Source organism: Dama dama, chromosome X (genome assembly GCF_033118175.1).
Source record: "Dama dama isolate Ldn47 chromosome X, ASM3311817v1, whole genome shotgun sequence".
NCBI classification, from domain to species: domain Eukaryota; kingdom Metazoa; phylum Chordata; class Mammalia; order Artiodactyla; family Cervidae; genus Dama; species Dama dama.
The window spans coordinates 108,247,224-108,270,514 of NC_083714.1; the positions used below are offsets into that span (position 1 = coordinate 108,247,224).

At 39.2% G+C, this 23,291-nt stretch overlaps 1 long non-coding RNA gene across 3 annotated transcripts in view; it reads left to right on the forward strand.

Moving 5' to 3' along the window:
• The window catches only part of LOC133052486 (uncharacterized), a 109,988-nt gene that overhangs the window by 71,166 nt on the left and 15,531 nt on the right, over window positions 1–23,291 (forward strand). The window contains exons 1-2 of one of the 3 annotated variants that reach the window (XR_009692056.1): window positions 4,864–8,574; window positions 9,786–9,954. This is a non-coding gene — a long non-coding RNA (uncharacterized LOC133052486). Of the gene's footprint in view, window positions 1–4,863; window positions 8,575–9,529; window positions 9,645–9,785; window positions 9,955–23,291 lie in introns of those variants that run through there. The other 2 variants (XR_009692057.1, XR_009692055.1) reach the window with 2 other exon arrangements.

A 23,291-nucleotide genomic window follows, 5' to 3' on the forward strand; every position in this document is an offset into this window, starting at 1 on the left:
GCCAGTTACACGCCAAGCTGTGTAACTGAAGGCAGGAGAAATCACCAAACCTCACAGAACAAAGCAATGAAAAGCTAGTTTGACTGTCATTCAGGACTATGTTTAAGGGATTGTGTCATAGTTAATTGACAAAGTTCGTTTCTTACCTAATGATGCATAGAAGAATTGAGTGTCTTACAATCAACGACATGTCAGGTTGGATGAAATAGAGTGGGTCTCTTTTCTAGATCTTAAATTTACAAAACCAATTTCTCTTTCTTTTGTCATTTATAGTTATTAGTTTACATTTTAGATTTTATGATTCCAAATTTACTCTTCCATATACATTAAACAAAAAGGGAGAAGTTTGGCTAGAAACTTGTGTTTTGGTTTCTTGGTTTTCCCCCTGAATGTTTTTTCTCCAGCATTAAGTAGAGAGCTAGCATCATTGGGAACAATTATCCAGAAGTGAAATTTGACTTTGGTTGGTTATGATTGGTTTGAAGATAAATTTTTTCAGACAGTTGCATGTTTCTGGTTTTCAACTTTTTCATTTGAATTAATTACAAGCTCCCAAGAAGACAGAAAAATAATAGAGGGTTCTGAGTGTCTATCACCCAACTTCCCACCATGGTGACATCTCAGTTATCATAACTATAGCACAGCTACAGTTTAAAAAATTTGTTTTTATTTTATATTGGAGTATAGTTGATTAACAGTGTTGCATTATTTTCAAGTGTATAGCAAAGTGATTCAGTTATACATATATATGTACCCGTTCTTCTTCAAATTCTTTTCCCATTTAGATTATTACAGAATACTGAGTAGAGTTCCCTGTGCTATACAGTAGGTTCTCGTTGGTTATTTATTTTAAGTATATCTGTGTGTACACATCAGTCCCAAACTCCCAATCTGTTTCTTCCTCTTAACCTTCCCCCCAGCCCCAGAACCATAAGTTCATTCTTTAAGTCTGTGAGTCTGTTTCTGTTTTGTAAATAAATTCATTTGTGTCATTGTTTTAGATTCTGCATATAAGTGAGATCATGTGATATTTGTCTTTCTCTGTCTGACTTACTTCATTTACTATGAGAATCTCCAGGTGCATCAATGTTGATGTAAATGGCATTATTTCAATTCTTTTTAATGCACAGCCACAGTTTGTAATGGATCATCTTGCACTCTTCCAATGACCTGCTGGGGAAGGAAAAGAGAGGAAAAGTAGCTTTGTTATACTGTACAACCACTTAAGGAGTGTTCCTGGTCACAGGAGGTGAGACCGGAGGAGCAATGTTCTAGAGAGAGTCATACATTGATGGTTACCTTGTAGAGGAAGTCATCAGGTTAAATTAATTTGTGAGCTAAAACTCTCCAACAGAGAAGGTCATCATCAATTTGTTTTATTTTCAGTGCAAGGTTTCTTTTAAGGAAATTGTTTTAAAGCAATTTAAAATGCTCTGTAAAACTCTTGAAAAAGCAACTTGGAGTTCTAGAATCAGTTGGAAGGAACTTCTGGTCAACCACTGGTTAAGTAAGGTGACTTCCCCTTTACCATCCCTGACAGGTTCCTAGTCCAGCTCTTCTGAAGGGCCTCCTTCCAGTTTCCATATGGTAGGGTTTTTTTTTTTTTTTTTTTTTTTTACGGACACATCACACCACAGACAGTTACTTCAGTGCTTTCTCTCCTTCCTTCCGCTTAATCAGCCTCAATCCTTTAATACTGGAGTAGTTTAAGCAGTTTCCCTCACTACCCTGCTTACAGCTCCTTCACAGGCTGCAGTTTTTTGAGAGCTTGGCCACATCCTGGAGAGAGGATGATGATGGATCAGATAAATTAGAGAGAGCCAAGAGATACATTTTTGGAAAAGTAATGACAAAGAGGACTTAGTGCTAGATTGGAAACAAAAGCTCACTATTAAAATCATGCTTTCCACATGAAAAGGTGTCCTCTTTTTCTTGTTTCTCTTTCCCATGTCTATTATTTGTTCCTCTTTCACAAGCTAGGGGGTGGTCTGCATTTTGAGGGGTCCCAACACCCCCTTCTCCCCAGCCTGAGCCTCCTACTCACTTCCTGTTTTCTGCCTCACTGACTCCGTGACCTTATCACCTTCCAGCCAAGACCACCACCAGCACCTTCACCTCCACCTCCACCCCTGACCTTGCCTGGATGCCTGACTTCCAAGTTTATTTCAGTGCTCTTTTTCGTTTTTCTTCCCTATTGTTAGATGAGAACCAGGTCACCTCAGTATAGTTGGTGATTGATTTACAAAGTCTTAAGTTCACTTACACTTAGCATCAATTATGCCTTTGAAAATTCTGTTTCTTTCCATGGAAATCATCAGAATGGTAACCACCCCACTCTCAGTCTCACCCCAAACATTTAGGTATGTTAAGGAGCAGAAAAAACCCATGTAGAGTACTCCAAGGACTCTTCTTTTCGGAGGACTGAAACTCTGAGGATTAATAAGATCGATTTTTCAGTGTCTTCTGCAATTACCGTGTGTGTTCAGTTGCTCAGTCATGTCTGACTTTTTGTGACCCCATGGATTATAGCCTGCCAGGCTCCTCTGTCCATGGGATTCTCCAGGCAAGAATACTGGAGTGGGTTACCGTTTCCTCCTCTAGGGGATCTTCCTGACTCAGGGATCAAACCTGTGTCTCAGGTGTCTCCTGCATTGCAGGTGGATTCTTTACCACTTGAGCCATCAGAGAAGCCCTGATCAGTTACTATTTCGATCATTTGAAGAGAGAGGACTAAAATCTGAATTGGCAGTTTATGGACACTTTTTCCCTTGCAATAGACACAGGTCAGGGTGTGAGAAGACTAGATTTAGGAATATTATTCCTACTACATGAGAAACTAAAGATTTTAATTAGGAAGAGTATTGACTTGAAAGTCAAATACTGTGACATAGTGAGCTTGACCGGAGTCAGGTGGCAGGGAACTTGAAGGCCTGGGAGTAGAAAGCCAAGTCACCAAGTCTGAAAACCAATCTAGCTCAGTTTATATGGACCCAGTGTTGATATATTTTTGTAGATATGTAAATAGACCTTGAATAAAATCTCTAAAATGTTCCTTTATATAAGCAGATTTGGAGATATGTAAAACTGGGCCTACCAACTGTCATCCCTAAAGAGCTTGTCATTACAGATGAAAATTTCCAAATTGAGAAACACATAGACATGGAAAAGTTATTAATAAAAGCTTTTGCCTATTCAGAGTGGTCCTGAAAGAATTTATTTGGTGACCTTATGAAAGGTTGTGCTAGAACAAAAACACTGTCCCATAAATAGAAATGAACTTTGGAAAACTTGACAGTGTGATAAAGACACTGCTCTCCTTGAGCTCCTGTGTGTGGAATATTCTGTAAAAGTGTTAAATCCATTGGGAGCATTTGCCTATCTATAGAATGTCCATATCTATGTTTAAAAGGGTGAAAAAAACCCACCATGGATAGATAACCCAAAGGGACAATGCATTTTAGCTCATTCGTGTAGGAAAATATGTAAATTTGTCAGTAAAGTTCAAAATATGCCCTCTTGATTTCCTAAAGCATAGACCTGCCCTGGAATAGGAAATATTCTATCACTGAAGCCTTTTTTTTTAGGTAGGCAATTTTCCCCATGGTAATATTTATACTCCACAAATTACTAAACAGATTGGGTTAAAAATATGGCAGAAAAGGAAGTGCCTTTCCTGTAAGTCTGGTTAGATACGCATCTTGACTGTAAATAGCTGAGCTATGGCCTTACTCTCCATGTAAATTAAAAAAAAAAAAAGCAACCTGATTTCATATGTTTCCATCCGCCTTCTTCTCCATATCACTCCTAATAAATTCTTACAAGGATGAGGATCCACTTATTCCAGCATAGGACAGTTCGGAAGTTTCATATGACAACTCTTTTCTCACTAAAAACTAGTATTATGAAAGGAATGCCCACTTTGCCCCGCAGGTTTGTTGTTGCTTACAGCCTTCCCATCGGTGTGCTTTTGAAAGGTTAAACTCACGTCTGAGTGATTGTTCTCATAAACTCAGAATTTTGCTTCCAGCCCTCATGGCTTGATAGTGTATAACCTGGTCTCTACCCAGTATTAGCCACATTGTTTTCACACTTATCTCTAAGGGCCAAAGATTACCTCACAGAAGCTCCGAAATAATTCCTGTGTCTGCAATGTATGTGTAAAAGGAAATTTTTCAAGAGAAGAGGGCGAGAATCAAGTTCAAACTCTTGAGAAATTTCGTAAAGGATTATATTGATTAGCAAAAGCTCTCCGGCATCTTCTGGCAGACATGTGAGAAAGCAGTGATTGTAATTAATTTTTAGTGAGTGCCGCATATTTGATAATTGCTCTGATTCACGCTATTATATTCCTCTTCCTTCACCCACAGCAAAACAAGCTTAATTTGATTCATACCCTTAGGAAGAGGAAAAAAAAGCCTGAGATTACTCACATGGCTGTGATTCAGCTCTTGGCTCTTACCCCCACCTCCCCCTCCTCCTCCCCCCTTTCTCCCACCCTGCCCACTCCCATATTCACTCCCACCCAGTGGCGTTGCCATCAAAAACTGAGTCAGTTCATTCTTTAAAATGGGTGGGGAAAAAAGACAACTAATGAAAACTTTTCTGAGCAAAGTGTACTGCTTAGATCTGAAATCATTGCAGGAAGACGGGCAGAGTGGCTGCTTATATAATAGGAAAAGCATGGAACAAAGGGCAACTCTCATAAAGAGATGTTAAGAGTGTCTTATATAATTCTAGACATAGTTCACGTGCATGTTGGTAGAGGTAGACACATAGCCACATAGGCAGGCATCTATGAACATTTTCTTATTTGGGGAATTTTATATACACTGGATATAAAACTGATCTTCTCATCTCAAAGTATATCACTTTGCTATAATCAAAAAGTGAATCTAGCCATTATCCAAAGATTTTTCTAAATTGAAGTATAATTGATTTACAAGGTTGTATTAATTTCTGCTGTAAAGTGATTAAGTTATACATGTATATATACATTCTTTTTTTATATTCTTTTCCATTATGGCTTATCACAGGATATAGAATATATAATTCCCTGTGCTAGGTAGGTCCTTGTTATTTATCCCAAAGATTTATTTTTAATTTCTTATTATTTTTAATTGAAGGATAATTACTTTATAGTATTGTGTTGGTTTCTGCCAGATATCCACATGAATCTAAAGATGTTTGATCATTGTAAAACATAAGTGAGAAAGTCATTTTGTCAGCCTTCAAATGAACAGTGTGACTTAGAAGCCTAAGACTGTTGAGTTCCCTCCCATCCCGGAGGAGTTGGAAGATTGGTACTGGGGGTGATAACCTCCCCTTTAGTGAGCTGATGATTGTGGCACATATTATGGATGCAGTGATTTCTGTTCCTTCCTCATATTTTCTCAGTTATTCCCATTCTCCAGATGAAACCAAAGCTGTGAGAAAAATGAAGTCACTTGCCTAAGTCCCCACAGGTTATAGTCCCAGAGCCAGTATTAGAACTCAAGCTGTCTGACTGCATCCTGACCTGTAGTTCCGATTTGTGGGAATCTGACACAGTTGGATCATTTGGTGTTCTAGAGATTGCCTGGAGACAGGAGTGGTGACCAAGAGGAAGCTCTGTGCCCGAGCTCCAAACCTGGCTTTAACTAAATTGTTGAATCAGGTCTCTGTGTGTCTTCCTGCATGGAGGGGAATAGAATCAAGCCTTCCCCCAAACACTCATTTGTAATCCTAATCACCTTCTCTCCATTTTTGCTGGCTTTCCCCCCATTCTGTTACCATCTGTCTCAGAAACACTGCCTGGATAAAGACAAGTCTAAGCAGTTGCTCGCCCTCCAACAAAACATAGAATTATTTCTCTTTTCCCCCAGAGCAGTGCCGAGCACCATATTTGAGGAGTTCCATATTTATAAAACTTGCCTGCATCTCAGCAATGTCTGGTTGCTGTCCATTTTATCATTCTTCAAATATGTTCTATATTGGCTGGAAACGATTAGCTTTGTTACTGGAGGGTTTGTGGGATGCTTGAATTTCTTCACAGAGTTTTCAGATGGAAATCCATGTAGTTTTCTCCTTTAAGAAATGAAATTCCTTAATAAAAGACAGCATGGGAGAGAGTGCATGCTGAGGTTTCTTTTTGAACCCCCCACACACCCTCACTCCTTGGTTTTCCCTGAGGGTAACTATGGTGGAGTCTTATGTCATGACCCTGTGGAGAGAATAAATAGTGAATCTCTTTTTCCTGGGTCTGAAACCACTTCCTCATGCCTCTGTTTGGGGGCCCCTTTTTGATGTCAAGGGTGGTGCTCCACACCCACAGGATTGTAGTATTTCCCCCAGTCTTTGACCCATTCACCTTCTTTCCTGGCCGATGACTTTCCACGTCTTGACCCATCTGGGCTGACTGGAATGGAAATTCTTCTTGAATGTCCTTCCCAGCAGGTCCCAGCCTGATTCTGCACTGGCTTTTGGAAACTCCAAGAAGTCTGGACAGAAAGGCCCCAGCAGATGTCAAATGTAAAACCAGACAAGTATTAAAAATCACTGAAACTTTGGGAGGAAAATATGGATTGACTAGGTGTTTGTCAAGTGATTTCTTTTAAGAAAAGTTATGGAATTGTATTTTTCTCATGCAGAAATGTTAAAATGACTATGTATTACTCTAAAATGATGGTGCGTAGAGGGCTGTTAAAGCGTAGAGATTAATGATAACAAAACAGCCAATCCTTACACAGTACATATTATCTGTCAGGCACTATCCTTCACTTGTACATGTATTTTTAACCCAGGTATCACAGCTGCGTATGGCAGAGCCAGGATTCAAACCTCAGCAAGTCTGGCTCTAGACTTTAAAAATATGTTACGGATTCTTTTAGATGCCCAAATTTTAGGCGTTCAATTTTATTAATATGCTGTTTTCATAGTCTGTGTTTATTTCCATTGAAAACCGTGTAATTATAGATTTTATGGTCTTTATATATTGTAGGAAGATAACTGGTTCTTTAAACCAATAAAATTTTACTCAAAAGAAAGTCAGTGGCTAGATTAATACATCCCTATGGAAATATAAGTTTTAAGAACCAAATGAGAAATATGTGCACATAGTTAAAATAGAAAGGTTTCAAAAGTACAATTTGGAAATGCACTTCTAAATTGTTTTGTGTGGATTTAACTTCAGAAAGTCAGTTCTATCTATAAATTTAGTGTGGGATTTATTCCAGTAAAAGAGTACAGGGACTCTTTCTGTAATGTGAATAGTCAGCTCCTGAACCAACTGGATTTACAAGGTATAAACCTTTTCTCTGCCTTCCTCTACCAATTTGAAAATTAGATATTTGAACATTTTGATATATTATAGAAATAGAGTATTTTTTTATATTAAAACAAAATTAGTTCTTCATCAAGGCATAATCAGCAATGCATGTCAAGCCTTGGTCAGAGCAGTTGCTAACTCTGTCAGGGTTAAAGGAAGTATGCTGAAAGGAGATAACTGAAGTTAAACTGCTCAGACCGAGGCTTCCAGATTTTTTGTGTGGGGACTTGCACTCCTTATTACTGCATTCTTCCTGTCTGTGTAATACCTGGGAACAATTTATTCCATGTAATCCCACCCCCATCTTGGTAGTAAACTTTTTTTTTTTTTTTTTTTTTTGCTGAAGAGGAAGACTTTCAGGCATGCCAATATATTTAATCAGAATTTTCTCAGATGACATTGAAAGATTTTCAGGTTTTTATTTTGCAGCTTGTAGGCAGGTTGGGATTTAAGAACAGTACAGATGCTTGTGTGTGTGTGAGAGAGAGAGATGTGGTTATATTGCATATGTGCTTGTGTGTGAGTGGCTCAGATTAGAATGTGAATTGTAGTAAATGCAAAAGTGAAAGTTGCAACATGGCTCCCATGCCCCTGATCACTTCCGAAAGAACATGCCACGTGGGCTGTAGACTTACAGACTTAAACTTGGATCCACAGGGTACAAAGAGTCCTAGTCCTCCATGATAAAAGCCTCCAGTAGATCTAAAATTATAAAACCTGTTTACTGCTGTTCGCGTGAACTCAAACATTCAGTTGCCTCAGTTGCAAAATTTTCAACAAATAATTAGGATGGTTTAAATATTTGGGACTAGAACCAGAGCCTCACCATACCATCAAAATACTCTTGCAACTTTCTCTTTTACATGATCCAGTTCTTTGAAACCATTTAGAATCTGCCTTGTGGTCCTGAAATGTACAAGTTATAAAAGAAAAAAATGTGAGCTTGTCAGATTAACTACAATCACCAGTCTAATAAAACTGAGTCACATCCAAATGGGCTGCACTTACGCTACCCTCCCATTCTAGGGAAAACGTGGCTGGGGGAGGCAGTCTGAGTCATCACCTGGTTTGTTTGACATACGCTTCCTTCCATAAATTGGGAATGGCAAGCAGCACAGTGTTCCCGGCTTGCCTCGGAGAAGGAGCTCTTGCAGCCTTGCACGATCAAAATAGGGCCTTTTAGATTTGAAGGTTGAAGCTATGTCCATATTTTGGCTTCAAATGTCCAGGGGAGAGGGAGAAACCCAGACAGACCCAAACAAAGAACAAATGTAAGTACCATTTTGGGTGGGGGATAATGAAATGGTAGGGTGTTCACAGTTGAATGTTTCCTAAGATATAAAAAATAATTGAGAACTGCATTGGGGGTGTTAGATAAATTAGTAGCTGGCTCACTAAGCGGGGGGCTCATTTACTTAACGAGAATGTTCTCAATGTGAACAGTCCAAAATGATTACATGAGAGAGAGTGGGAGAAAGAAAGGGGTGGGGGGAAACTGATGATTTGGTCGTTACGGTGCAAATTGGTCCTGACTGTGTTTAATTTTGTCTGAACTGTGCAACCATTTTGAGATAAATGTATTTCGTTTAAGAAACTTTTTCACAGCAGACTTTGAATCTCCTTTAGTGGTATTTGGAGGGGCTGAAAAGAGCGGGGGCTCTTGTGTCTCACCCATTTTTTCCTCCAGCCGCTGTGCGGAGGCTCACCGGAGAGCTTTTTAGAATAAAGAAGTTAAGAATGCAAAATTGTTGGGGAGACTGAAGAGGAAGGGGAAGGAGGAGTAGATTTATAGCTGAAGTGGGTTTGTAAACTCAGCCTCGGCTTGGGGATTATTTTTTAATATGTGCCAGGCACTCCTCTGATTTCCATCCTGGCTTGGTGGTGGTTTTTTGTCTGTCTGTGTGAGGCTCGGGTGTTCCCTATTTTAAAGCCGGAGTTGTCACAGCCTGGGCGTTTTCTGTTTCGGCTTATGGCTTTTTTCCCCCCCTCTTTTCCTGAATGAGTGTCCTTTGTGTAACCCCAGTAATTCAGAAATCCTGCAGTCATAGGGACTGCCCTGTCACGTGACTTAGGTACTAGGTGCTGCCTGCGATTGGTCAGCAGCTAATTGGCGGGTCCCTATAAGAAGTCCCGCTTTGGGCGACCAGTCACTCTCCTGCCTGAGCTGCTGCTCAACAGGGGCCGGGGGTGGGAGGGGAGGAGGAGGGGTGGCGATGGGTGTCCAGTGATTCAGCCACATGTGATAGATGACCAAGGGACCACTTCCTTGGGGTCTGCACATCAGTGGAAGACACCCAAATTGGTTGTGGCTGCCTTGATCAAACTCTGGCTCCCTGAACTGGTAACTGTCACTTTAATGTAGCTTACTGATTAAACTCAGAAAAATGCAGCTAAAAATCTTTGCCAGGAACTTGTGTGGACTTACTCCCTGTTCCCCCCCCCCCCCCACCCCACCCCCTTGTTCTTATTCGTTTTGTCACAGGAATGAAATGCAGATAACTCTTTAGAAAACTTTCATAGGAAAAAAGCGCCTCGTGTGATCTGGAACAAAGACATTTTCTAATCAGATTTATCAAGCTGTGAAGAGGGAGTTTTAGCGAACGGAAGCAGCAGCATTCTGTCACCAGGAAATACTGCTTTATCCAGAATTGGTAAGTGAAAAGTGGCATTGCTCCCTAATAGATATCATATGCTGTGTGTGGGAATTGTAAAATTGTTCACAGACCCCTAACAACTGTGTTGAGCTAAAGAACATATAAACAGAGTGAAGAATTCTAAAAAGGAATAGCTCAAGAATATAGCATAAAGGCTGAGAAGAAGCCAGGTAATTAACAAAGATGAGCTGAGCATTACCAGTTTAGCCAAATATGAGGGAAAAGAAAAGAAAAATGAGTTTTTTGGTAGAATTGTGGCATTAGCATTCCATGGATATAGATTTCCATTTAGTCTGAACCGTATATGTGATAGATACTTGAAGAGATGCTTTCAGAATTAGTCAACTTGCCCTCCTTTTCCTCCTTCTACCCCAGGATGTCCAGAATTTAGTTAGAATTCTATAACATGAAAGTTTAAGTAATGCATTCAAAAAATTTCCTACCAATTATGAAAGGCAGATGGTAATAGATTTTTTATTTTACATTTGTGACATGAATTTTAAGACTGTCCCATTTGATTACATTAATACAATGAAAAGGTAGTTATTTCTATATGGTTTATTTTGAGAGACATTTTGAGAAATCATGATTAGCAGTTCTTACTGGTGTGCCTGTGTCTCCCTCTGAAACCTCAAATTCACTTTTCTAATTTTAAACCTGAGTGACCCTTATGTTTAAATTTCCAGAGAAATACAATAATGCTTTGAATAACTGTATTATATACAATAGTTTCTTATTCATGAACCATAAGGAAACACAATTTTACATTAAGCATGCATGTCTGGTTTCTTGATTTGGCTTCTTAAGGATGACTGTGTTGGAAAAGTTGAATAAAATAAGAAAATAAATCCAGAATGGATGGTGGCTCTCTGATTTTACCAGTTTCTTATTGGTCAATAGAAGTAATCATGTGATGTCCACTTATAGAATCAGATGAAAAATATTTTGTCCTTTAACTGCCAGTAAACATGTAGGTTATTTTGATGATCTCCCTTTATGAATGTGAATATGTATAATAAAACTATTAGTGACAGAATTGTAAGTTTGGGGTTATAGAGAATACAATATTATTAATTTACTTCTCAAAAATACCTTATTTCAAAATGAAAATTAAATCTGCATTTCTGACTTTGGGTTTTCACTTTCAAAATCTTGAAATCCTTAACTCAAAAGGGGAAAATGTATAGTAAAAAGCAGGATAGCAGTTCTACAGTTTCTCTTGTTGGCACTAGAGTGAGGTGAGAGTGGAAGGGAGAAAGATGAATCTAGTGGGATCTGTTAATTGGTCTTTTTTTCCAGCTTATACTTGAAGAGTTTTTAAGATCATTTTTCTCAGACTAGTAGCTCTCGAGACTTCTGTAGAAGTATTTATTTTCAAAGAAATAGATAAAAAGCAAGGTAAGCGTGGTCATTAAGGGCAGGTCTTCCAATAAATCAGACTGGTGATCCAAACTTGTTAATATTACAGCTTATTTGACTTAATTAAAGTGTGGTTGAGGATATGGAAAAATGCTATTCTTTTTCTTGAAGTACATGGATTTGTAGGTTTCAAAGTCTTAGAGACAGAGAAGTGGTGACAAGACATTAAGATATTTACAGGTAATTTATATCCAACTGCTAGCTTGTGTTTAGTGATTCACAATTGTTTTCAGCTCTGTATTTCATGTAAATACTTGGGAGAAACATGATGATTTAATAATCTGTCTAAATACTGCTGTGCTTAATGCAAAGAAAGCCTCTATATAATTTTTAGGTTTTACTCATCCATTTAGAAGCCATTGTTTTGAATGACAAAAATATGACAGAAGCAGGTTGAAACAGTAAATGCTAGAAAGTGTATTCAGAAGCATTTCTCTAAATCTTCATGTTTTTAATTCTGTGTGCTCTTCTCTGTTAGCATTTATTAATTTTAAAAAATACATGTAAAATAAATAACAGAGCACTGCCCTGAATTCTCTGCTGGGATTATGGAGAGTATTAAATTTTTTGTGTATCTTGTTAAAAGATATTAATGGTACATACATGTCTCTATGTGGGTATGTAAAGTTGTAAACTGAAGGGACTCAGGTCAAGGGACAGACTTCAAAATAGTTTCTCTCAAATAGTATTGATATTTGCAAATCCAGGAATATAAACTCTTTCCCTTTGGGCTTGTATTTTACATTTTTGGTGTGGTATACAGTTCTACCCAACTAAATGTTTTGAGGTATGGATATGTATGTGTGTATACATTTGATTGGAAGGGGGAACTTTAATCACTAGCAGAACAAGTGACTGTTTGTCAGAACCTAGATAAGCCTCCTAGTGTTGTTCCTATGACAACTGAGGGGCTGAGTGTTGAAATGTAACTTTAAGTTCTCGGTTTGCAAATGTCATTCAGACCTCCCACTACAGTCTCACTGAGTAGGAGGATAATGAGAAGGGGAAAAAACCATGAAGCAACATAAGTATCTCCGTTCGTTCCATGTCTTCCTGACTTGCCTTTGTGTACCGATCACCATGGGAGTGGTAAACAGAAGTCTTGAACAAAGCAATACTTGAGTATAAAATAAGTGGAAAGGGGTCAGAGAAGTTGGGGAGGGTAAATAACAACATATGGGGGTAACAAAGAGGCAAGAGAAGCCAGTTTCCATGCATTTATGCAAGTCCTTTATCCAGTGCTGACCAGCAGTGCGAACATCTTGAACCAGTTATTGTATAGCTCTTCAAGAGCTGCAAATATTTCTTTAAATGCAATGTGGAGAAAATTCCTTTGGTAGCAAGATAGTTTACCTCTTTGGTGTAACATTTATTCATTTCCCCTAGACTAACTACAGAGCATCCTGTATTCTTTGAAGGTCTATGTTTTTAAGTCAGTTTTTAAAATCATTTAATAACTTGTCTTTTTTCCATAGGAAAGATAGGATTGTATTATTAAAATAGTGGTAAAATTTAAGTATATGAACCTAAACCCAAGACCTGCCATTTGCGGAAATAAATTGGTTGACAGAGAAGCTTATGGCACACTTTGTTGGAGGGGTGAAAGATTGTTTCGATATTTCAGTTCAGTTCAGTTCAGTCATTCAGTTCGTGCCCGACTCTTTGCAACCCCATGGACTGCAGCATGCCAGACCTCCCTGTCCATCACCAACTCCCGGACTCCACTCAAACTCAGGACCATTGAGTCGGTGATGCCATCTAACTATCTCATCCTCTGTCATTCCCTTCTTCTCTTGCCTTTAATCTTTCCCAGCATCAGGGTCTTTTCAAATGAGTCAGTTCTTTGCATCAGGTGGCCAAAGTATTGTAGTTTCAGCTTCAGCATCAGTCCTTCCAATGAATATTCTAGACTGATTTCCTGAATTATATTTAGCATAGATTAATTGTGCAGTTGTGGATTTCCCATGCCTGAAGGGCTTCCTATTTTCTGCTCCTAAATGGTTTTGACTATTTATTCAGTCATTAGCATGTCCAGACCTGGGTTCGATCCTTGGGTTGGGAAGATCCCCTGGAGAAGGGAATGGCAACCCACTCCAGTATTCTTGCATGGAGAATCCCAGGGACAGAGGAGCCTGGTGGGCTACAGTCCATGGGATCACAAAGAGTCGGTCACAACTGAATGACTAATCACAGCACAGCCCATGCAAACACATATGGCCCAGCTTTATCCACTGAGAGAACACAGAAGCAGTGACACCTTGGTAGCAATGAGTATACCTAGTTCCCAGGTCTTTGTTTCTAAATGGACAGAGGAGCCTGGTGAGCTACAGTCCATAGGGTTACACAGTGTCAGACATGACTGAACAACTAACACTTTCACACACAGCATGTCCAGAAGTTAGAAAGGAAAAGCAGATTTCAATGGGTTTTGCCCCTTATATAGGTCCACCATTGCTTCTGAAATTAAAACATCTGACAAGCAAAAGGTTTGAATGTAAAAATTTTGGTAGCAAATCCTGACCTAAACTGGCATGAAGCTATTTATAGTCTTTATTTATCCTACTTAGTATAATGTTTGTATGTTTTACTGTAGAAATTATTAACGTGTTTGGTCATGAAGTACTGGGGTTTAAATTCACCATCATCGTAATCAATGTGAGAGTCAGATAAGGGTTTGTAGACTTCTCATTACTGGTATACATTGAGCTCACATTATATACCAGGCACTGGCATCTAGAACAGTGTCTGGCACATGGCAGATGCTCAGTAGATGTGTTTTGATGTAAAATGCTTTCACCTATTAACTAATGCAATTCTCACAAAAACTGAGGAGAGCAGATAGGGCTGTTATTCCCACTTTACATGGAGAAACAAGGTGAAGCAACTTACCCAACGTGTCCCAGGCAGGAAGTGATTAGAGCCAAGATCGGAAAGCAAGCAGTCTAGCTGCAGTCTGCTCTTAATGAATCCACTTCAGGTATGTGGGAGGCTTAAAAGATATGGCACTGGACCTCTCCAGTGAGTTACAGGGGCGTTTCAGCTGTTTATTCCTGGTCACCCCGCGCCTGGTATCATTGGCAGCTGATGATATCACCATCATGGTCATTACCAAGGGCTTGCTGTGGAATGGTTTTCCTGGGTGGGAGGGTGGGCATTCCAGGGCTCTGAGAGGCTCTTCATCTCATTACAGGCTTCCCAATAGGCGCTCCATCAGCAGTCAGCCTGACTTCTTTATCTTGAAAAAATGGAGATGCACAGAATAACTCTTTCCTCCACCCACAAGGAAATGATCTTGAATAGTGGGGAAAGTCTTTTGGAGACATTTCTTGGGCCTTTAATCCAGCAGGAGGTCTGGGCTCTGAGAAGGGCATGGATCACCTCAGAGGGAATGAGCTCCTTGGCATGGGAGCCACGTTGGACATTGCACAGGTCCCTGTAGACCTTGAGCTGCAGGACCCTGTATCCACAAAAGGATGCTTTTAACAATACTTCTCAAAGAAGTGTTATAAGGTATCTTTCCAATACCTCTGTGTTTCTAGTGTTAAAATTCATTCCAAGGTGATAGCAACCTCCCCCTTTACTTCCCAACTTCCCTATCCCACTGTCTTGCTTAATTTCCCTCTGAGCACTTACCTCTGACATGCTATATTTGTGCTTATTTGTTGGTTTGGCCTTTCAGTCAAGCACTAGCAGCTATGTTTTCTTGGAACAAATCTAAGGGTCTTAGATTTATTTCTCTTTGATGTCCTTACTCAAACTCACTCTTCCTATCAGTCTCAGACTGTTAGAAATAGTGGAATTTTTTTCTGCTCATTGGATTTTTCTTACTGTTACCATTTTTATATTCGCAACCATGACAATTTCTTTTTCTTAAACTGTTTTGATTGTGCAATCAAAATTTGGAGAACCCGTGTCTTCATTTAGGAGAGGAAACTTAGCCAAATTTGAATATAATCATTGAGTATTTTAAAAATCATGACAATTTTAAATTACTAAGGAGAAGTAATTACTTTACTTTTATATTTTATGAACTACTTTCAATTTAGATAAGGAACTGGAGAACTGTACAGTGAAAACATCTTAAACTTGCGTACTTGCTATTCTTTGAAAAAAAAATTTTAATTAATATAGAATAATCATTCTACATATTAAAGGATGTAAATGATTTAATTTTGAACACTTCCTGCATCAAGTTCTTAAATTCTCAACTGTGTAACCTATTGTCTTTCAATCTTATATTTATTCTAGTTTATACATGCCAAAGTGTTTAGGATAGTCTAAAATATAAAATTAAAAAATACATAGATATTATTAACTGTAAATAATGTTGTCATATATATACACCATTAGAGCTCTCATGGAGTTTATTTTCTTAAATTTTTTTTAAGATTTTTAACATACATTTTTATTGAGGTATAATTGAACTATAACAAACTGCAGTTTAAAAAGCATACAACTTGATAAGTTTTGAGAGATTTATACACCTGTGAAATCATCACTACAGTCAAGATAATGAATATAAATTCTTAAAGGGACAGATGTGTATAAAAGTTGAATATAAAATATTCTTTTAAGTCAATATAATTAAGACCTTTTGTTTTTCTTAGCTATATTTTAATGGCAAAATAGTTTCTAGTTGCTTTCTTTTAAATGGTCAATCTACGAAAGTAATAACTTGCTTAAAAGCAAAATATAACTGATTAAGGTAGAAGATGGAGTCATTGATTAAGGAAAGCAAGCTAAGGTTTTATTTTAAATCATCTTCCCTTTCTGTCTTTCTGTCTTTAGCACCTGTTCTACTGAAAGCCCATGACTGGTGGTAGTATTGGAAGAAAGCTTAGTTTTCCCACCTTTCTTAAAGCAGATGGACACAGACTTTTCAAATGAGAACCCATTGACTTCTCTCAATTAGGATTTGTGTGAGAGATGTAAAGCAAGATTAGAGTTCATAACAATGAGAGAAACTCAGTGATTTTGTACAGGCCCAGTGAAATGTTATAAGATTCTTTCAAAGTTCTGATTACCTGAAAAAAATCTCCACACATCCATACACTTTCCAGTGGATATCAAGTATGTGACAGTGGTTCCCATAACCCCAAGAAGGTGCCTGTTCACAGCAGCCATTGATGTGTTTGCTTCCTAAGCGACCCAGGTTTTGGAAGCAAATAGACTTATGCTTTAAGCTTACTTGGCCCTTTACTGGCTGAGTGAGGAACCAGATTCCCATTTCTGTCCCTAAGCCCCAGAGAATGGATTTAGCTCCCAGGACTGTGACATAAGAGAACACACGTAAAGCACATGTGGTGGTTCCTGGAATGATGGTACTTCACACACTTGAGTTCCTTCCCAGATCCTTTTAGGACCAGACTTCAGTTTAGTCTCAAAGCCTATGGATCCATTCTAAGTGATATGCTTTTCTTCACATCAGATGAAGTGAAACAGTGATGATAATGGTGGCTGCCATTTCTGGCACACTTCCAATGGTTGGGGTAGGCACAGTTATGAGGACTCTGCCCACATTGACCTGTTTAGTTCTTTTGACCATCCATTGGTGCAATTCTTATGCCCATTTCATAGATGAGGACACTAAGGCACAGAGAGGTAAAGGAATGTGCTTAAGACCACTCAGATGATAAGCTATGGGACCAAAATCTATATCCAAATGGTGTCACTAGTATAGATGGTAAGTACTTCAGACAGAAAGCAGAATAAAAGTTGACTGAACCTGAAAGTCTCAGAAATGGTCTTCTCATCTCTATTCTGCAAAGTGTCACATCTTCCAGGCCTGGCCTTCTCAATATTGAAATACAAAATTGACTTTTTTGCTGCTTATTTTGCAAATCAATGGGAGCAGTCTTAGTCATTTGTGTTTTATGAGTTTTAATTAGGCCACTGAAGTCCAAGAGGGGAATTCCTTGTTTTCAGTTGATCTCATGCACTAACACACTTACTCATGTAACTTCCCCTATTTTTTTCTCTAATGTTTTCACTTGAAAGTGGGGGGTGGAAGGGAGAAGTGTGTGAGCATTTGGGTCCTCAGGATGCACTTTCGTCAACCTTTCTGGAGACTCTTTTATCTGGTATAGCATTCACCCATAGAAAATAAAATGAGTAAGAATCAGTAATTACTAGTATTTCCTCTTTTATCTTCATCTCATTCTGGGAACGGTCTAGAGGGGCAAAATTTCTAAGTAAAGATTTATAAGAAGCCATCTATGTGCATAAAACCCCATGTTTGGATGAGGAGTTAATTTTCAGAATATGGGAAAGGAGTTTCACCTTGAGAATTTCCTCCTTCTTCAAATATAGGTTGAGAATTAGGTTTAGAAGGCAAGGGCAGGCTGCCCTACCCTGTGGGTTCAGCATGCTTAGAAATTTCTTTAAAAATTATCCTGGCCTTTGTTTGAGCCTGCCTGTAAGAGGATATATTAAAGCATACCTATCTTTATTCTTTCATTTGTTCACTCATTCATTCATTTGTCTGTATTCTCATCTAACTCATTCAGTCCCTACCTGCAGACAGATGAAAGAAAGGACAGAATGAGGTCCATTAGGAGAAGGAAGAGGAGTAACTACAAACTCACTCTTTATTTCTTTCACCTCAATGACTACATCTTTTATTTGATACTTTGCCATCTTGGAGACAAGGCACATTTCACAGACTGACATTCATCAAAATCTAAGCATCTTGCTTTGGCAGCTGGACTTCTTTTTTAAAGTAGGGGGAAGAAGGGGCTCCTGACAGGAAAATAATGCAGAGAAATGATTTTTCTTTCCTTCTTTAATGGTGGTGGGAAAAGGGCTCATAATAGGAAATCCATCAGTAAATCCAGTCTATGAATTCCCCTGAGTTTTTGACTCATTTCTCTGAAGAAAATTATGAGACAACAAAGGATTCCACAATGGTGTCTTGGAAAATAATTTAAAAATAGAATTTAAATCAATTTTGATGTCAGAAGTCCTGTCCTGCCCTCAATTAAATATATTAGGAGTTTTTGAAAATATCTGTAAATGAAGGTGGGAAAAATGAGAGATACTCCCTCTCTCTGGGGGAGATGAGGATAGAGAAGAGGACTTAAACTACCAACATTTAAAGAAGTGTTACTTGTCACTGTGCTACAGTTAGGAATACTCTTTCTCAAGACAGTCATTATGTTTACTTGTGCTTTAAACCTGAGTATTATTTTCCATAGTTTTCAAAACACACATAACTAACCATTCAAATTATTTGTAATGGCGCAAACTTTGTTTTCTGATACAGGTGTGACTATAGCAAGAAAGGCAATGAAATTGCTTTATATCTTTCAGCATGACATGCAAAGTCTACATCAACAGCAGGTATATATGGCCCAATGGAAGGAAATGTTTAATGTAAATTTAAGAGCAAAATCATTCAGCCTCTAAAAGGATGGCTCATGATCTCAGGGCTCTTCTCTCTGAGCTAGATCAACTAAGGACTGTTTGGGACAAGTTAAGTTGGTAAAAATAGTAAATTTCTACCTTTTCCTCCATCCTGTTTGGCAATGATATTCGAAAAGATTTTCACATATCTTCTACCTTTGGATAGCAGGGAGACTAAAAAGAAACTATTATTTCTCCCACAACCTCTGCACAATTTCTCTTCAGGCTGGGAAAAAAAAAACTTTCCTGTAGCTCCTGTCCACCTGGCCCTTGAAGTATGGGGTATTTGGTAAGATGTTAACAAAAATTGTTCCAGGTGCCAACCAGACCCTGTAAGGCTTATAGCAGAACAGTTGACAAAGCTGTCAGGTGGGAAACGTTCATTTTACCAAAATGTATTGCACACCTACTATATATCAGATGATGCTCCTGGTCTGGGAATATAGCAGTGAACAAGCTCCAGGATTGCATGGACGGGGCAGACTGACAGTGATTGAACAAATAAGTAGATGCCGGGCGTTAAAAGGTGCTAGAGAGAAAAAACAAAGCCTGTTTCAACAGAGAGGGAGTACCCAGGGGTCTGAGGAAGAGCTACTTTATCCAGAACTGACAGGAAAGTTCTTTCTGATGTTGCAATATTTGTGCAGACTTATCTGTTTAAGTGAGGAGAGAGCCATGCGTGAATGTGGGAGAAGAGGATTCTAGGCAGAGAAAACAAAACCATTGTATTGGAGGAGGGAACAAGCATGGTGTGTTCAAGGGACAATAAAGAGGTCAGTGTGAAGCAGCAAGCAAGGGGGAAAGTAGTAGCTGAGGAGTGGGATGTAGTAAGTTGCAGATCACGTAAGGCCCTATTGGCCGTAGTAAGAAGCTGCAAGAAAGTTGTTCTTGTTGTTTAGTTGCTGAGTCGTGTCTGACTCTGCGACCCCATGAACCATAGCCCATCAGGCTCCTCTGTCCATGAGATTTCCCAGACAAGAATACTGGAGTGGATTGCCATTCCCTTCTCCAGGGGATCTTCCTGACCCAGGAATTGAACCCACATCTCCTGCTTGGCAGGTGGATTCTTTACCACTGAGCCACTTGGGAAGCTACAACATAGGAAATGGTAACTGAAGAGAAGGAAGATGGTGTTCCAAAGGGACAGGTGACTTTCTGTAAAGATCCTAGAGAGTCTAGTCCATTGTGCCTCATAACCAGAGTGTGAAGTTGTGTAGGGCACTCTTTTGGGAAATGCTACTTTTGTCATTTAAATTATGATGATATGAAAACCTTGGTAAAGAAAGATAAAGTTGAGCTATCAATTCCTTATCAGCTGAAGATCCATAAGTGGGAAATTTTTCCTGTCACATCTATTCCGAGGCATGGAGTACTCAGTTTTCTAGCAGTGAACCATTTCAATTCCATTTATACTTAACCCAAACTCACTTTTCCAAGAGACCTATCTTTGCTGATTTTACACTCAGTGATAAATAGTTTAGACTTTTGAACTGTGTGGTTTTTAATTAATTCTATGTTCGAAGTGATTTATGTAGCTCCTAGTTTTCAGTTCAACCAATTGATAGTTTACCTCTTAGAAATCTGTATGAAAATTTACTGTTTGACATAGGTTAAGAAGTCGTGTCATACATGTTCATTTTACAATTGGAGGCAGAACAGGATTGTGGGAAAGTCATACCAGTTGACCAGTTGAGAAGAAGGGGGTTCTGTCTACATTTTTTTTTCTTTAAATTTGTGTTAAAAACAATTGTAGTTTCTTAAAAATAGCATTGACTGCTGTAAATGAGTTGCATCCCCTTGTCATTCTTTTATTTTCATCATCTGATACTAAAGTTCTACCTTTTGCATAAGGTAGACACAATTTCTGTTTTCTGGGACTGTATATGTTAAGAGGCGTGAAGTGAGATGAGACATAAAGTATGTATAGAGGTCGCCTTATCAAACATTGGACCATGTAACCAGGGCTTAGCAGATGCACTTGGTAGCTATTTGGAGGTATTGTCCAGGTTTATCTTATTTTACACCACCTGAGATTTCACATCTAAATTTTATCCCCTAGCCCGTCTAGTTAGTTATGCATCTAGGTTATCATTCGTATTCTTGTAGCCACAGACCCACCTGCAGGAAAGAGTTACTGCTTTTGTCATTTATAGTTTAGTTCAACTGGACCGGATTTCCTTACTGCCTCTGGCTTAAACTGACTGAGAGAATGGCGGTTTCCCTTGTGGGGAGGAGAAATCAGTAATTTGGGAACATAGAGTGTTTTGTGGAGGAGGGCCTAGTGTGCTGCTTTTCATCCTGCCCCTTAAGTAGGAACTGCACTGAGAGAGGGAGTAAGAATTAGCAGATCACGAGGAAGCTGACCCAGTTGGATGGACCACATTGGGAACTGAGAGAGAAAGAAGTAGAAATAAATAACAAAGGATGAAGGGGAACCTTAGAGTACCAGCAAATCTCTGGTCCTAAATGCTGGTGTCCTTGGGCCCTGGCCTGACTTCTTTCTGGCATCCTTGCTGAGATTCCATTCCTGCTCATCTCCTTGGAGACGAGGGGCAGGCTCCTAACCTCCTGAGCAAGGAATTCCAGAATGGGCATTCAAGACTATCTTCCTGCAGATTCTCCCGCACATATCTCTCTCAACTGAATCTACTTTCTAGGTGCACTATAGAGAGCTAGACATTCAGGTCCTTATTTCACCAGCCTCTGACTTTAAGCTTTGAGGGTAACACCTATATTGCCCATGAAGTCATGTGTTCTGTTTGGTCTTTCCCCTCAGACTGGTCACGTCTTGATGGTCTCCTAGGGCTTGAGCAGTTTCATCCCATGTGCCCTGGGATTTCCCCCTCTCTCCCGCCATGTAAAGAGACAATTTGTTGCCTGTGTTCTGAGACCTCGCTATTTCTGCTTTTGACTGGAGTCTATTCTGGTACGATTGTGTGGTAGCTGGGCACTGCAAAATGAGTCAGTTCCTGCAGTTTGGTTACAAGTTCTCAAAAAGTATTTCAGAATGTGGATGTGGTCAGCAGAGTCATTTTCCAGGCATCTAAAAGGAAACCCACATCAACTGTAACAATTGAGCTGCGAACCGATGCCCTGCACAGCAGAACTGGGCTTGCTTTTCCTCAAAGGAAAGCCCGCAGCAGCCCTCACGTCTAGCCTACTCTACAGACCTTAAAGGAGAATTCATCTTCATGCTTGCAAATCACATTTTAGCTATGGCTGCTGGCATAGTGTGACAGAGGTTTTAGCCTTTGTCACTTTGTGAATGTAGGCACACATTTGACATAAAAACATTATTTCTGAAAAGTAGAATCATATGATATTAGAACATAATTAGTACAAAGTATGAAATTCGGCTTCAAGACAAAATTTGGTGATTTTCAGCTAATGTACGAAGGAAGAACTAAGATAGTTTGGGTACTAGTAGAGTACATGGAAATGCAAATTTTTTTTTTTACTAAGTTGAACCTGTGTAGACTTAGCAGCAATACTGATAAAAAGAATAATTTAAGTTCTTTTCAAGCTTAAGAAGAATTTCAAGTTTGCCCTAACATTTAGAGAATGTTTTACTTCGGCATAGGCTTTAGGAAGTAATCATTGTCAAGTTTTTACCCTCATGGGTACCCATGAATTATATAAAATTTTGGTTGAATTCTTAGTTACCAGTCTTGTACCAACTGTTAAAAAAAAAAAACAACTTGGAGTTCTTAATAATAAGGACAAAAACAACATAGAAAAATGGGCAAATGGCTTGAACAAACACTTCACTAAAGAAGAGACAAAAATGACAAATAACACATGAAAAGACACTCAGCATGATTAGTCACTGTGCTGTGCTTAGTCACTCTGTCTTGTCTGACTCTTTGCAACCCCATGGACTGTAGTCCGCCAGACTCCTCTGTCCATGGGGATTCTCCAGGCAAGAATACGGGAGTGGGTTGCCATGCCCTCCTCCAGGGGATCTTCCCAATGCAGAGAATGAACCCTGGTCTCCCACATTGAAGGCAGATTCTTTACCATCTGAGCCACCAGGGAAGCCCCAAAAAATAACCTCTGAAGAGACTGGAGCCTAAATCCAGCACTTTAATGCTACCTGCGTGCATTAGTCATTCAGTTCAATTGCTCAATAGTGTTCGTGGCCCCATGAACCACAGCATGCCAGGCCTCCTTGTCCACCACCAACTCCGGGAGTTTACCCAAATTCATGTCCATTGAGTCGGTGATGCCATCCAACCATTTCATCCTCTGTCATCCCCTTCTCCCACCCTCAATCTTTCCCAGCATCAGGGTCTTTTTAAATGAGTCAGCTCTCTGCATCAGGTGGCAAAGTATTGGAGTTTCAGCTTCAGCATCAGTCCTTCCAATGAACACCCAGGACTGATCTCCTTTAGGATGGACTGGTTGGATCTCCTTGCAGTCCAAGGGACTCTCAAGAGTCTTCTCCGACACCACAGTTCAAAAGCATCAGTTCTTTGGTGCTCAGCTTTCTTTATAGTCCAACTCTCACATCCATA